This window comes from Coturnix japonica, chromosome 1 (genome assembly GCF_001577835.2).
Source record: "Coturnix japonica isolate 7356 chromosome 1, Coturnix japonica 2.1, whole genome shotgun sequence".
NCBI lineage: Eukaryota > Metazoa > Chordata > Aves > Galliformes > Phasianidae > Coturnix > Coturnix japonica.
In genome coordinates this window covers 158,944,766-158,958,727 of record NC_029516.1, presented here as the reverse complement: position 1 = coordinate 158,958,727, position 13,962 = coordinate 158,944,766, and the positions used below count along the sequence as shown (strand labels likewise).

Below are 13,962 nucleotides of genomic sequence, written 5' to 3'. Positions count from 1 at the left end.
CTTACAGTGGGGCAGTTTGTATCTGGAGTCAGCACGCAACCATTTTAGCAATAGAATTGGCCGCTTATGTCACAGATTAAAATTAGCTACGTCTGTACGCCAGAGCAACAAAGTGGAATGCAAAACACAGCCAAACATGTGAGCAAATTTTCTTCCAGTGATATTTGGCCAGGCCTAAAATATCTTCCACTCCCAGATTTGAAAGTAGTGGAAAAGTTAGTCAGATCTCTCTGTGGAAGAGTCTGTAGTTTATTCAGAAGTTCACATTCTTTCAGATCTCTAAGGTAAGAAACTTATTTTCCGATTATTTCTATAAGTATTAAAATGTTTGTAAATGAAGATCAAGCTGTTTTTCATTTGATCTTTACTTAACATATGGTTATATTGAACTTCCCTCCCGTCTGATTTTCTGTGCAGCATTGCAGGCTTTTTCTGTTCACATTTAAGAATCATGTTGCTACTCATACTGTTTGTTTTTGGACCTAAGTTTATACACAGTTATAATTTAGATTCTGGTAATTTGAATATGTTTGTTTTAGCAGCTAAATGCAATATGAAGTTGCATGCTATAAACTTACACTTGTGTGGCAAAAAAAACATTAAAAAAGTTAACTTTTAGTGCTTTTTACATTTTTGTACAGCATCATATGAGCATACAAATATATTACAGTATTACATAAATCTCTGGTTTTCAATAGTAAATCTCTGATGTTTGTAGCTCTAAGTTTCTCTGAGTTATCTGTCTGATACTGAAAGTTCAATTCAGTCTGGAGCGGATTCTTTGCTTCTGCTGACACTTATTTTTGATTTGACAGCCTGATACTAACCTTCCATGTGAGGAACTATTACCAAAATAAGCCTCAACTGATTGGAATTTGAATCTAGCTAACTTGAACAAATAAGGAGTGCACAACTGCGTGCAGACAGAACTACTTTTACAATGTGTGGTCTCCTTGGATCCAAATGTATTTTCTCTTGGATAATTTCACTGCCTGAAAGAAAATGACCAATTTTATATCAGTGTGTTACTGACTCATTATCAAATGATTTACTGGAAGGTACTTGATGTCTCTGCCAGGTGCATGCACTGAAAATTTAATCATGAGTCAGAATGAACACATAAGTTCTTACAACAGGAATGTGATTTGACTGCATCAACACCAGTCACCTAGGCTACATTTATAGAGATACAAGTGGTTTTACTATTCTAACTTAAATGCATTCTTGAGGAGGTAATGAATCACATCCTGGCAGAGTCTGCTTCTCTTTACTGTCTGTGCAGGGGTTCTAGCTCTTATCTGTGCTTGGTAAGGTGAAATCTGGCCTGCATAGCTACATCCAAATGTGGGAACTATAGTAACTGTGCCATAGAGTGCCAAAAGTGTGCAGTCAGTGAAGATTTAGATAACTTTGGTTGCAAGGCATATTCAGAGTTGATTCTACCTTGCCTAGGCTGAAAGTCTTCTAAACAAATGTGATATTCACATATGAAGTGCAGACCTTCTTTCCATTACATAATGAAAAAAACAGATGACCCTAAAATTTCTGAGTGTAAGAATCACTTCATGTAGTTAAGCTAAAAATAAAAGGATCTATACTAAGACCAGTATTAAAAGAAGCAATTTAAATATCTTTTCTAAGCTTCTGTGGCTTTGCTAAATGATATGCTTTTTCCTGCTTGAAAACTAACTGGTGAAAGCAGGTTGCATATTAGTTTTAAATTCTAATTATAAGGCTCCAATAATAACTTAAAAATAAAATATTCATCCATTCTGTAATGGATTTGTAATTATACAGATATGTCATTTGTAGTCATACAGACTGTTGTTGGTACTGAATAGCCTCAAGGAGAAATGTACTTAAGTACGGGTAAATAGTTTTGAAAGAACAACTGAAAGGAAAAACTGGATCTATCATTATCATACAAACCCAGGCCTCTGTCATACAGCACAGGAAAATCATCTGAGCATACAAATGCCCTCTTCTTTGAATTATTTTGTGAGATTTCTTCCTGTGAAAAGTAATGCCTTTTGCATGAGATACAAATCTTAGGTCCTGACATCTTACAGTTTGTAATTGTTTTCACAACTTGGAATTAAATTCACCTGGCTTTCAAGTGAATTTATTTCTCGGGGTTTATTCTCTTAGATGTTTAATGAGGTGATTGAGGTTTTTCCTTAACAGAGACATTTACAAAGTTTTTCTAGTATCTAATGAGAGGTGATCTTGACAATTGCAGTTTCTCAGTGGATACATTATGGGGCTTTCATCTGTCTTCCATCTCATTTTCAGAAAGTTTATAGGCATATATGATTTCTGAGACCTCTGTGTGGCCACAGTTGGAATTGACCAAGAAGCTCAAAAACAATTGTAAGAGTGATGAAAGCAATGGGAGACAGACAATTTAGACAGTGACATGGTGTGATTACACATTTTCCTTTATTAAGCCAAGATAAAAGTATCATGACAGTTTCCCTAACAAGATAATTCAATATCTTGGTCACATTTTCAGCTTGGGTAAGAATATTCTCACTATGTGGCTCATCTGTAACTTTGGCTACCTGGGGCAGTCTTCTCCTTAAGCCTTTCTGTATACCTGCCAAAAGCTGTTATACAGCTACTGCATTTCATGCCATAGTTGCTCACATTTCTGTGGTGGGTGAAGTGCTTCTGTGTAAGAATGTGAAGAGGAGTATAAACTTCAACATGTTTTAAGTGGAGTGAGATATGTGTTAAGTGTTGGATGTTGCTGGCATTAGCTATATAACAAATGATTCTCACTAAGACATAAACATTTGTTTATGTGAATATATGCATAACTTGATAGTTAGCTATAAGAATCACATACACTTCCTTAATTTTTTGCTTTTATTTTCATACTTTTCATTGATTTTCTGTCTAGTTAAAAATTTACAGAACTGATAGAAGCTATAATTCACAGAACTGATTTGCTTTGTTAACTGATTTTAGCCATGTTTGTGGAAGATAAGGTCATTTTCCCTTAGCCATATTGAAAACATCTAAGGTGCTAGCTATGTTAGTAACATTAAAATGACTGTCTTTCTGTATCAGAAATGCCCAGATACCAACTAAAATATGACTTTAACTCAGAAGAAAATTAGGAATTGGAATAACCTAGACATAAACCATTATTTTTGATTTCTTGAGTGAGTGAAGCATATAGATGGCTAGATTCTAAAAGAAGAAAAGCAAAGGCTGCATAAAGGTAAACTCTTATCCTCCTTTGCTTTATCAGAAGATTTCATCTTTTGATATCTTGTCAATGTTTTTGTGACTTTATTCAGCATTTCCTTGGCAACTTATCTCCCTGTTCTACTGTCTATCTCCCTTTTTTCCATCTATGTCTCTCAAGTTTGCTTACTGCACTTTTTCCTTTTATCTCTAGGATTCTTAGTATTTAATATACTGTACTTAAAATATATTGTGGAGACTTTATCTCTTTGATATGTCTGATTTCATATTTTGATATTTCACAGCTGAAAAGAAGTGAGAACATTTACAAGACAATTTTCCCATCTTGAAATAGATTTGAACACTGGTAGATGATTTGAAGTCTCTGGGGAATTTTATTCGGCTTTCTTTTTGATTCAAATAATGCATACTTTCAGAGCAGCCCTTGTACAAGGTGAAGTTCATGATGCTAAATCATGTCCAGAGAAGGGCAACAGAGCTGTGACGGGCCTGGAGCACAATTCTTATGGGCAGCAGCTGGGGGAAGTAAGATTGTTCAGTCTGGAGGATGTTCAGAGGAGATCTTAATGCACTCTACAAAAGCCTGAAATGAAGTAGTGGTGAGTTGGGGGGGCCTACTTCTGCTCCCAGGTGAAAGTGACAGGACGAGAGGAAATGGCTTCAAGTTGCACCGGGGGAGGTTTAGTTTGGATATCTGGAAAAATTTCTTCTCTGAAAGAGTGGTGAGGCAGTGTCACAGGCTTCCCAGGTTGGTGGTGGAGCCACTGTCCTGGAGGTGTTCAAGAAACATGTAGAAGTGAGGGACATGGATTAATGGGCATGATGGTGATAGGATGATGGTTGGACTAGATGATTTCACTGATCTTTTGCAATGTTAATGATTCCGTTTCCTAATTTAGTTTCTGCATGTCCACCTACTCCGGGTCAGCAGGTGGCTTAGACTGCTCTCTGTGATTTGGGCACCTAAATGTAGATTTAGATGCCTTGACTAATAGTTGAGGGACATTTTCAGGACATTTCTGGTAGGTCATCATTTGTCAGACAGGTTTTTTTTAGTTCACTATAGGTGCAGTGAATTATTTTTATTAGGATCTAATGTAAAAATGTTCTAAAAGGTTTCCTACTGGCTTTGAAATCTACGATGTAACAAAATTGCACTTAGAAAGTTGCACGGACTTTTCCTGAACCAGAATTTAGAAAAGTGTAATTTGCAGTTTTTTCTCTTCCTGGAGAAATATTTACATTAGAATTCACCATACCGGGAAGTAGTTCCTCTCTTGACAAGTCTAGTTCAACCTGTAACACAAGTAGTAAACAAGCTGAGCATGCACATAAGAAGCAATGAATCTTTCCTAACAGCATATCAAGACCCGTACTTCAGAATGGCCTGTAATTTTCTTTAAATCTACAAGGAACAGTTTAGGCAATAGACCTTACATGTCTAATTCTGTTTTCATAAACTGTAGAATGGGTGCAAAAGCTCTGGAACTTGTTGGATGCTCTTTGTTTATGGTCCAAATTGAAAATAAAATTGTAATAGATTTAAAAGTATCAGACACCAGATATTAGAGCTTCCTGATAAAATATTCCAAGTTTTCTTATCTTCAGGGTTGGCCCTCTGGTAAAATCTCAGACTACAAAAACTGATGGGCATGTTTGGCAACATTCTCAGTAGTTGATCAGCAAATAAACTGTCTAATCTGAGCTTAAAATAACAAATTACACATGTGTTCTGTAGATGTTTTTTTTCCGTTGTTAGTCCAAAAAATGACTTTAGATGCTAGGGCCATGCTTCCTGGAGTTTGTAATGTGCTTGTCCTTTTGACCCTAACAGAAGTTGTTTTCCATTTTCCCAAAGTAGCATATTTAAAATGCAGAAGTATGCAAAATCCTACTGTTCACATTGCAGTATTTGATCTAGTGATGTAAATAAAATTTAATTGTAAACTTAGGCTTCAGTATTAACTGCTTATTTTTATTTCCATTTCCATTAAAGTACTTTATATAAAAAAATCAACTTTGAGGTACAAAAGGTGCATAAATGTTGAATGAGAGATCTAATTCTCAGTATGCTTTGGAATGTGTGTGTACTTTACGTGCAATCCTAGCTTTTATTTATTTATTACATTAATTATTTGTACAGCTAATGGAAAGATATGTGTTTTGTAACTTTTTCATCTTTCCTGTTAGTTTAATTCAAAAAGTAGCATATTGGTGAAACCATCTTGCTATGTTCATCTTTTGTGTTTTTGCATAACTGCAAAATATCTCTAGATAATGTATCTAATCATTTAACAGGGCTAATGCACAGCTTTTCAAGCTTCTCAGCCAACAGTGAACTGCACTCGAGAATGGAGTTGTCTTTGTATCTGTTTTGTCACTGTACTGAAGTCTACTGTATGAACTGGGAGTATGCCTGTAGAGAGACAGCAGCATTCTTCCTAGTAGTAGTTAGCATTTTAATAAAAGTAGAAGCAAGCACAGAAAAAGAGAAAAGGTTACAGCAATTCATATGCTTTTATGTACTTAAATAGAGCTACTTCTTTATGCTGTCACAGACAGTGCCTCTTGCAGCACAGAGGACGTAAAATACTTTTCCTGGGGACAACATTATAGATAATTTTAAAGGACTTTTCCTGAAAGCTCTGCTCCTTGTAAAGCATAAATTACAATGAGAACAGAATTTCTTCAAGACTCATTTTGGCCTTGATGGTGATTATTGTTGTGTCACAGAAATGATCGCACACCTAGAAATTAAAAACATGCAATTGATTTTCTTAAATAATTTTTTTACAGTTTCTAGAAGTTTTCTTGTTTGGTAGAGATCTACATGAGAGGACGGCAGCAGGCATTCTTTAATAACTTGTCTCCAGCAGAGGGACTGCTTTCCTTTTCTTCACGTCTGTAAAGAACTTTCAGCCTTTCAGGATATTCAGAACCCATAGCCAAGATGTCCCATTCCTCCTGCAACCCTGGATCCCAGACACCGAATTCACTTTGTGCATCTGTCCCACTTTACTTCAGTCTATAACTAGCCAGAAACAGGATAACAAGTGGCTGGGAAAAAGATGTAAAAAAATACTTGTGCCTGCTAGTGCTTTGAGATTGCTGGTGGTGTTTTCATTAAAGGAAAAGTGGAAGCCCAAAAACAATTCTTGGTTTCATATAATAGTCTTTGTCCTTAAGAAATTAAATTATATTGTACACGAATAACTTGCCTTCTCTGCAACTGAGAGTAACAAACTACAGATCTTGTCTGTAAAGTTTAACTTTACACAGGAAGCATCCATTTTGTCAGGTATGCAAATAAGCTCCTTCATGTCAGCAATACCTAAAGACATGCAAGCCACTATAAAGTAGACAGAATTCTAATGTGTCATCCAGTTTAGGATTAAGTTTAAACTTCTAGACATACTGTGGGCTCATTCTATTGTCACTCATATTTGCAGTCTTAAAGAACAAATGTAATTTCTTAAAAATAGATATTTTCTGTAGTTGCTGTAGGTTTCAAGACTTACTAATGATACTATAAATATCACTGCAAGAGATTTTTCTCTGGAGGACAGCAGAGATTTTAATAGGTGAGAATACAGAAATAGTTCCATAGAGCTGTCTGGGAATGAATGGCAGTCTCGCATTTCCTTATTTTTGTGTCTGGCGCTTTCTTCCAGGTCTGAATGTAGTGCTTTTGCAGGTGCAACAAATTGTGGTGCGAAAATATGGTATGGAGAGTAAGAATTTGAATGTCATGAAACATCTGAAATGTCAAACTGTTTGCCAGGCTGCACAGCCTGATGAAACTACCACGTCACACACAACAGTTCACTTCCTCTGAACTGTTGTGAGGTGATAAAACCTCTGAAAATCTCTCTGTCTAATCTGAAAAATTTCAGATGATTGATTATTCTTTCTTACAGAGTCAGGAGCTTTTTTCTGAGTAGATTTATAACTGTGTAGCAGATGGCGTTCTTGTTCACCACGACGGCCTTCCATAATCTTGGTAGTTTGCTCAAAAGAAAGTTAGTGAAATGTCCATTGAATTTATTCTATATAGGACAATAATTGCTGCTTACTGCTTTGGAACTTCTTACTACTCAATTCAGTGCATGTAATTAAGAGCACTTAAATGTTATCACAAGCTCTTGTTAACACAAACCAATGAGGGAGAAATAATTTCCCAAATGGACAATAAGGACAATATTCACTTGTCCATAGCTGAATTTCATCTTTGTTTGGAGTAAGCCACATATGTGCTAGTAAAGGCTAATCCTCAGCTTTGAAGGCAAATGGCATGACACAGCTTGCATCTGTGCAACTAATTTTCATCCCCAGAAAAACACAGCGCTCTACTGGGAGTCCTCATTTCTCCTGTCCCCATCATATGGTCAAAAAGTGGCCCTGGTCATGCCTGGCAGAGAGCCAGGTGGCAAAGGCTGAGCCATTCCAAGAGACTTTGCTGTCAGCTGAACCTGCTGCTGTCAGCTGAACCTGATGATATCCACAGTGCATGCCTTAACCCTGGCAGGTTTACTATTCTTGATGTAAGGTAGGGGAATTCTTTGCACAAAAAACGTCAGCAAATAAATGACAATATGCACCAAAACAAGTATGCATTTTATACCCTTTGAAAGCCTGTCTGAACTCTCTTTGAACCCGTAAGATCATAGTTCAGCATACATGAAATAAATGTTTCAGCAAATCTTGTGAGTTCTGCTCACAGAACTAAAGCACGGTTTTCCCTGAAATAGGTTTGGGTGGAGATGAGAGCTGAGGTCCTTTCACCCATAAGAATCTATGGTCTCAGTGAGATATTTTCCTATACCTCTGCTGGTGTTCATAGGAAAGACAAAGGAAGACTTGATTTAAAAGTAGTGTAAGCAAAAGCCAAACAAGGAGAGGAGAGGTGTATGTAGAGACAGGCTCCTCAAAGAAGCAAGGCAGATATCATTTTTTTCTGATAATTAAAACAGTCGCTCGATTTTACATGTCTAAAGTTATAGAAAATTCTAGAATTCATTATCTTATTCAGAATGTTTTCCACCAAATTACTTGCAAACTAATCTAAGAATTCAGTGCCAGACTGTTCCAATGAGTTACCGTATTAAGGACTGAACAGAAAGGCCTTATCTGCATTGTGTAGTGTGCCTGTCTCTTCTGAATAAGAGAATAATTTAACTGTCACTGACTAAAATAACTAAAATCCTAGTGAACAAAAACGACCTCAGTGAAATTATAGTAAAAGTTCAGTAATTTTGTAGCCATCTCCTGTCTGTTTCTCTTCTTGGAGTGTCAGCTAATACCCAGATCACACTGTAAAGCTGTACTACTTACAGAGAATAACACCCCAGAGGGCCCAAAGGAAAGCTTTGTGATACCTGGAAAGATCAAACGATCAGAATAAGAGAGCATGCAGTGTTCAGTTCTCAGTGCAATTTATAATCCTGTAAGGACTATCATTTTGTTATTTATAGATAGAAAATATATGAAATCCTCAAATCATCCTTGGGCTTTTAATTTTGTTTTGTCCTTTTTAGTGAGAAATCCATTTCCTCAGTAGACGAAATGTTCACTATTCTTATTTTCCATAAAGACAGGATTTCTATTAACTTCTAAGAGAAGGGAGAAGCAAGATTCTTCTAGCTTCAGTGGCTGTCTGCGTGTGCTGTTGCTGTTTTTCTTAAGGACGTGTTAGCTCTCTGTATTCCTTGCCTTCTTCCTTTCATCTGTCTGTCTCGAGATAGGTGCTGCAGAGCTTAAATTTATCATTTAAGGACTTGTCTGTTTCTCTTAGCATCAGGGTTGGATTTAACTGTGGTGTTGCTTGCTCTTTCAATTCATTTAGGTGTTTTTTTACATTGTGTTTATTTTGTAAGTTATCACAGAATACCTTGTTTGTTAATTAAGAAGGAGACTTTATTATTGAAGGATTTTTAAGAGTCTTTATTCTTTATCATTCAAAAGTACAACTGATGTTTTAATTATTGAAGATAGGATTATTACAGCTTCCAAGAAAGTTTGTTTTGTTGTTTTTGTTTTGTTGGTTTTTTTTTATAGTAATGTTTTCTGCATTCATATTTAGTTCTTATTTCCTCTTATTATTATTTTCCTTTATTAACAAGAAAAGGAATGAAAACAGGATGAATAGTCATCCCCCTTTGATTCACTCTTGTATTTGTCAGGCATTGCTGAGGCGCAGAACCCTACAAGTACCATCATCTAAAATAATAAATGTAAGTGAAATGCTGTGTTTTCTTTTCAGGCTGCTATTCCTGAGGTGCATCTCCACTATAAAGGGAATATCCCCACTGTACTTCAGGCTTCCCAGCAAAAGCAGTGCGAGTTGCCTTTTCCTTTTTGACTATAAGCTGTGCAGCATGCTCCTCTCACTGTATTTCCTTATCCTCCTGAAGACTTCTTAAATAGTAATTAGTCTTTCCTTCTCTTCTTGACTTGTTCATCATTTTCAATAACAGATATAGGAAAGGGATGGGATGTGCGAAGGAGTGGCAGTGCACCAAGTCAGGAGATGATGGTTGAATGTTATGATATTGGAATTGACAGTGTTTATGTGTTCTCCACTAATAAATAGCCTTTGGAGGACTTCTGAACCCAAAGTATGCAGCTGTATGTGTCTGGAAGATCAGAAAGCAATTTCAAGTTTGTGAGTTCACTGGAATTCATTTCCAGTAGAATTAATGTTGGATCCTGAGCTGAGTAGCTTTTCAGGATCTGGGCTTGAGCGTGATGCTCAATTTTTCTCCCATTGTCTCAAAAGACAGCTGTAATTCTCATCAGTTTCTCACATAATGGGCAAATACATTAAGAGTTCTTAATTTCAGTTTTCTAAAATGTGCTCCATTTATGACATCTAACTATCTTCTTGTTCTTTTGAGTAGATGACCAATGAACAGTATTTCCCTAAAACAGAATCATAGAATCATAGAATCATAGAATCATAGCATCATAGAATCATAGAATCATAGAATCATAGAATGGCCTGGGTTGAAAAGGACCATAATGATCATCTAATTTCAGCTCCCTTGCTATGGGCAAGGTCACCAACCACCAGACCAGGCTGCCCAGAGCCACATCCAGCCTGGCCTTGAATGCCTCCAGGGCATCCACAACCTCCTTGGGCAACCCGTTCCAGTGTGTCCCACTCTCCATGTGAAAAACTTGTGTCTGATATCTAACCTAAACCTCTCCTGTCTCAGTTTAAGACCATTCCCCCTTGTCCTATCACTGTCTACCCATGTAAACAATCATTTACAAATGCTACTAAAATAAATCATGGATTGGGCAACATGTTGTAAAAGCATGTATATTTACGGAATCAGCACAGGTAGAGAATTCCCAACAGTGAGACAGTGCCAGCATGTAAGCATCTTAGGCAATCAAGTGTAGATCTCTTGTTTCCCCTTCCTTCATTTAAGAGGAAGGGAAGGTTATACTAAGAAGCCCCACAAGGCTTAACACCTATTACTGAGACCAGAGTCTCCTCTGCAATGTTTCTGCATGCTTATCAGTAATTGAAAGCTGAAGTGACTCAATCCTCTTCCAGATCCATTTGCAAGACAGAATAAGAAATTTTAAGTAGTTCTCTATTAGGGCTGGAGAAAGAGGGTGGTGTGATGGAATTTCTGCATATTGTATCTTACCTGAGCTCTTCATTTTTCTAACCTCTTAACATCAGGTTTCTAATAGAGTCAACATTCAGAGAAACAAGTTGCCTCCCTACAAAAACTTTGGCAAGTATGTCACCAAAGATGTTAAATTAAGCTGCATCTGTCTACAGACATCAGACTTCACTATTACAATCCTAAAGGGTGTCTGTACTTTGGGAGAGCAGAAGGAATATTATCATGTTGAAAAAAAATTTAAGTTGTTATATTAAACTGGAAATCACCATTTTCTCATCCACATATGTTGGCAGTACTTAAGAAGAATGAAACTTCCTGCTCTCTCGGGAAATGCAGTATATTTATATGCTGGAGGCAGAACATCTCATTAAGCATAAAACCTTAGTTAAGTGAATAGTAGTAAAATACTTCTCTGTAGCTGCAAGAGAACCACATATTAGACTAGCTCCATAGTAGCTAGTTAATCCATCTTTTTTTGTTTTTCCTTTCTTACCAAATCCAACTACAGCAGTTAGAATGAAGATATGTCGAAGTCATATATCCAGCATTTTTACAAGGATGAAAGAATGTAAAGCATTTCTTGACTGTGAATGTATCTGTAACATCAGTAATTCCAGTGTTGTATGCGAGACTGAGGAAGCTTCATCAAAAGTAGTTCAACCTGCTGTTCAGCAAGTAACTTGGAGGTGAGCTGAGGACCTATATGATAATTTGTGTCTTCTATAAATATTTAAGAAACCTTACTTTGTGTATTGGTCTGATAGGTGAAGGAAGGCAACAGTGTTTTGAGGAAAACTGCTGATTCAGTCAGCTAGACCTAAGAGAAGGTGCATGTCTATGACCTTGAAACTGAAAGACTGAATTTACTGAGCCTAGAAAGGTAGCTAATAGATTCTGGGAGCAAAGTTTAGACTAAGAAATGGATAACTGAACACTAGGACTTCCATGGTAACAATCTTTTAAAATATTTTTACTCCTCTGTGCAAGGCCATATAGAAAGAACATGATTAAGGCAGAACAGAAGGTATGAGTAAAATAAATGGCATATTCATTTTAATGGAAATGGAACCAGGTATATGATACTTTTAAAAGGCTAAAGCTTTTTAAACAAGATTGAGAGAAAGCTGAAAAATGCAAAGGAGCACGTGTTGGTGTGATATGAAGAGGGAAGTCATAAAAACCACATATTTCCCATCTATAGAGTAAAACATAAGCTGTCAGTATGAAAATGGGAAATAAAGGAAAACTATACATGGTTTTGTAGCTTCAAAATAAAATAGAATAATTAAAATGCTTTACTTTAAGGAAGCTAAGGAACTAAATGAAGTTTTATAGTCATATTAAAAATGTAACTGAAAGAAAAACGTCAATGGTAACACTAAGATATACGCATATAGGAAATACAGAATGGGACATGCAAGTAGTAATGTGTTCACAGTAGTTTACTATAACACATATGAAGCATTTATATCAATTAGATTGATTGCTTAATTCCTGAATTGTGCAAGCTGGATAGAATAATAATTTTATCATTAATAATATGAACATAATATTCATTTTGTATTATTTTGGGATATAGCAATGCAGTTATTAATAATAACATTTAATTGTTAATTTATTAATTAATTAGTAGAAACTAAATAATAAAGACTGCATTGCCAGTGACCCTACCTGGGTTTGCTGTAGTAGATCAGAAACAATATCAGAAAAACCAATTTTATTTTTTTTTCTTTTACATTCATGGTATAAATGTTGTAATTAGATCCAATAACCAGACTACAGTTTACAATCCCATCAATGACTGTTTTCAGAAGTAGTGCCTCAAGAAGCAGAGTCATTTCCTGACTTAATTCTGATCAGTGCACAGAGTTTCTTTCATGTTGTTGTCAAGGGGTGTATTGTAACAATGGCGATATTGATGTTAGAGCAGATATCTTTGATGGCACAGCCAGAGCCAAAGAATCTTAACCATTGTTCTTAACTTTAAAAGGGGACATTACATGAAGAGGAAGCAGTCTGACCATTTGGAAGTAGAAATAATTGCATGCACCAGTACAGGCTGGGGGAAGACCTGCTGGAGAGGAGCTCTGCTGAGAGGGACCTGGGCGTCCTGGTGGACGACAGATTAACCATGAGCCAGCAGTGTGCCCTTGTAGCCAAAAAAGCCAATGGCATACTGGGGTGCATTAAGAAAAGAGGCGGTCAGCAGGTCGAAGGAGGTGATCCTCCTCTACTCTGCCTGTTGAGGCTCATCTGGAATACTGGTGCAGTCTCGGATCCCAGTAAAAAAGAAGCAGGGATCTCTTGGAAGAGTCCACAGGGCCACTAAGATGGTGAAGAGCCTGGAGCATCTCCCTATAGGAGAGACTAGGGAACTGGGTCTGTTTAGCCTTGAGAAAGAAGGCTGAGAGGGGATTGATCCAGGTTTATAAATACCTGAGTGTGTGGAGCCATAGTGGTGAGTCTGTGCTCTTTTCAGTAGTGCGTTGGCGACAGGATAGGGGTAATTGGATGAAAGTACGGCATAGGAGTTCCGCACAAATGTGCGCAAAGCTTCTTTACAGTGAGGGTGACGGAGGCATGGAACAGGCTGCCCAGGGAGGTGGTGGAGTCTCCTTCTGGAGATATTTAAGACCCGCTGGATGCTTCCTGTGTGATCTGTGTTAGGAGGCTTCTTTGGCAGGGGGGTTGGACTCGATGATCTCTAGAGGTCCCTTCCAACCCCTACAATTCTGTGATTCTGTGATTCTGTGAAGTATTGTGTTGGATTCTCATGGTAAATACATACTAAAAAGATGTTTAGATGGACCAAGAGGGTAAACCAGAATAGCTAAGTTTAAAAGCAAGAGAAGTTATTAGAAGTAATAACACACTAGTCGTATCACGTGGGAAAAAAAAAAGATAGAATTTTTATCTCTTTTCATTAGGTCAGATGTAAAAACACATAAAAGGAGTCCAAACAGTATTTTAGAACTTGCCTGGTCCTCTGAATCTGAATGAAGTATTGCGACAGTGATTTTTTTCTGATTTACTTAATGTCTGGAGACTACGTTAAGGCAGGGACATAAATCAAATGGAAAAATGGAAAACACTTGAAAAATATTTTTAC

The 13,962-nt window shown here is 36.9% G+C and overlaps 1 protein-coding gene across 8 annotated transcripts in view; it reads left to right on the top strand.

Moving 5' to 3' along the window:
• Positions 1-13,962, top strand: part of SGCG (sarcoglycan gamma) — a 103,591-nt gene that overhangs the window by 31,290 nt on the left and 58,339 nt on the right. For 2 of the 8 annotated variants that reach the window (XM_015852140.2, XM_015852138.2), the window contains exons 1-2: positions 188-284; positions 9,473-9,529. The exons of 2 other annotated variants lie outside the window; for them this stretch is intronic. The gene's annotated coding sequence lies outside the window, so the exon portion shown is untranslated. Of the gene's footprint in view, positions 1-157; positions 285-9,472; positions 9,530-13,962 lie in introns of those variants that run through there. 4 more of the 8 variants (XM_015852137.2, XM_015852135.2, XM_015852134.1 and 1 more) reach the window with 3 other exon arrangements.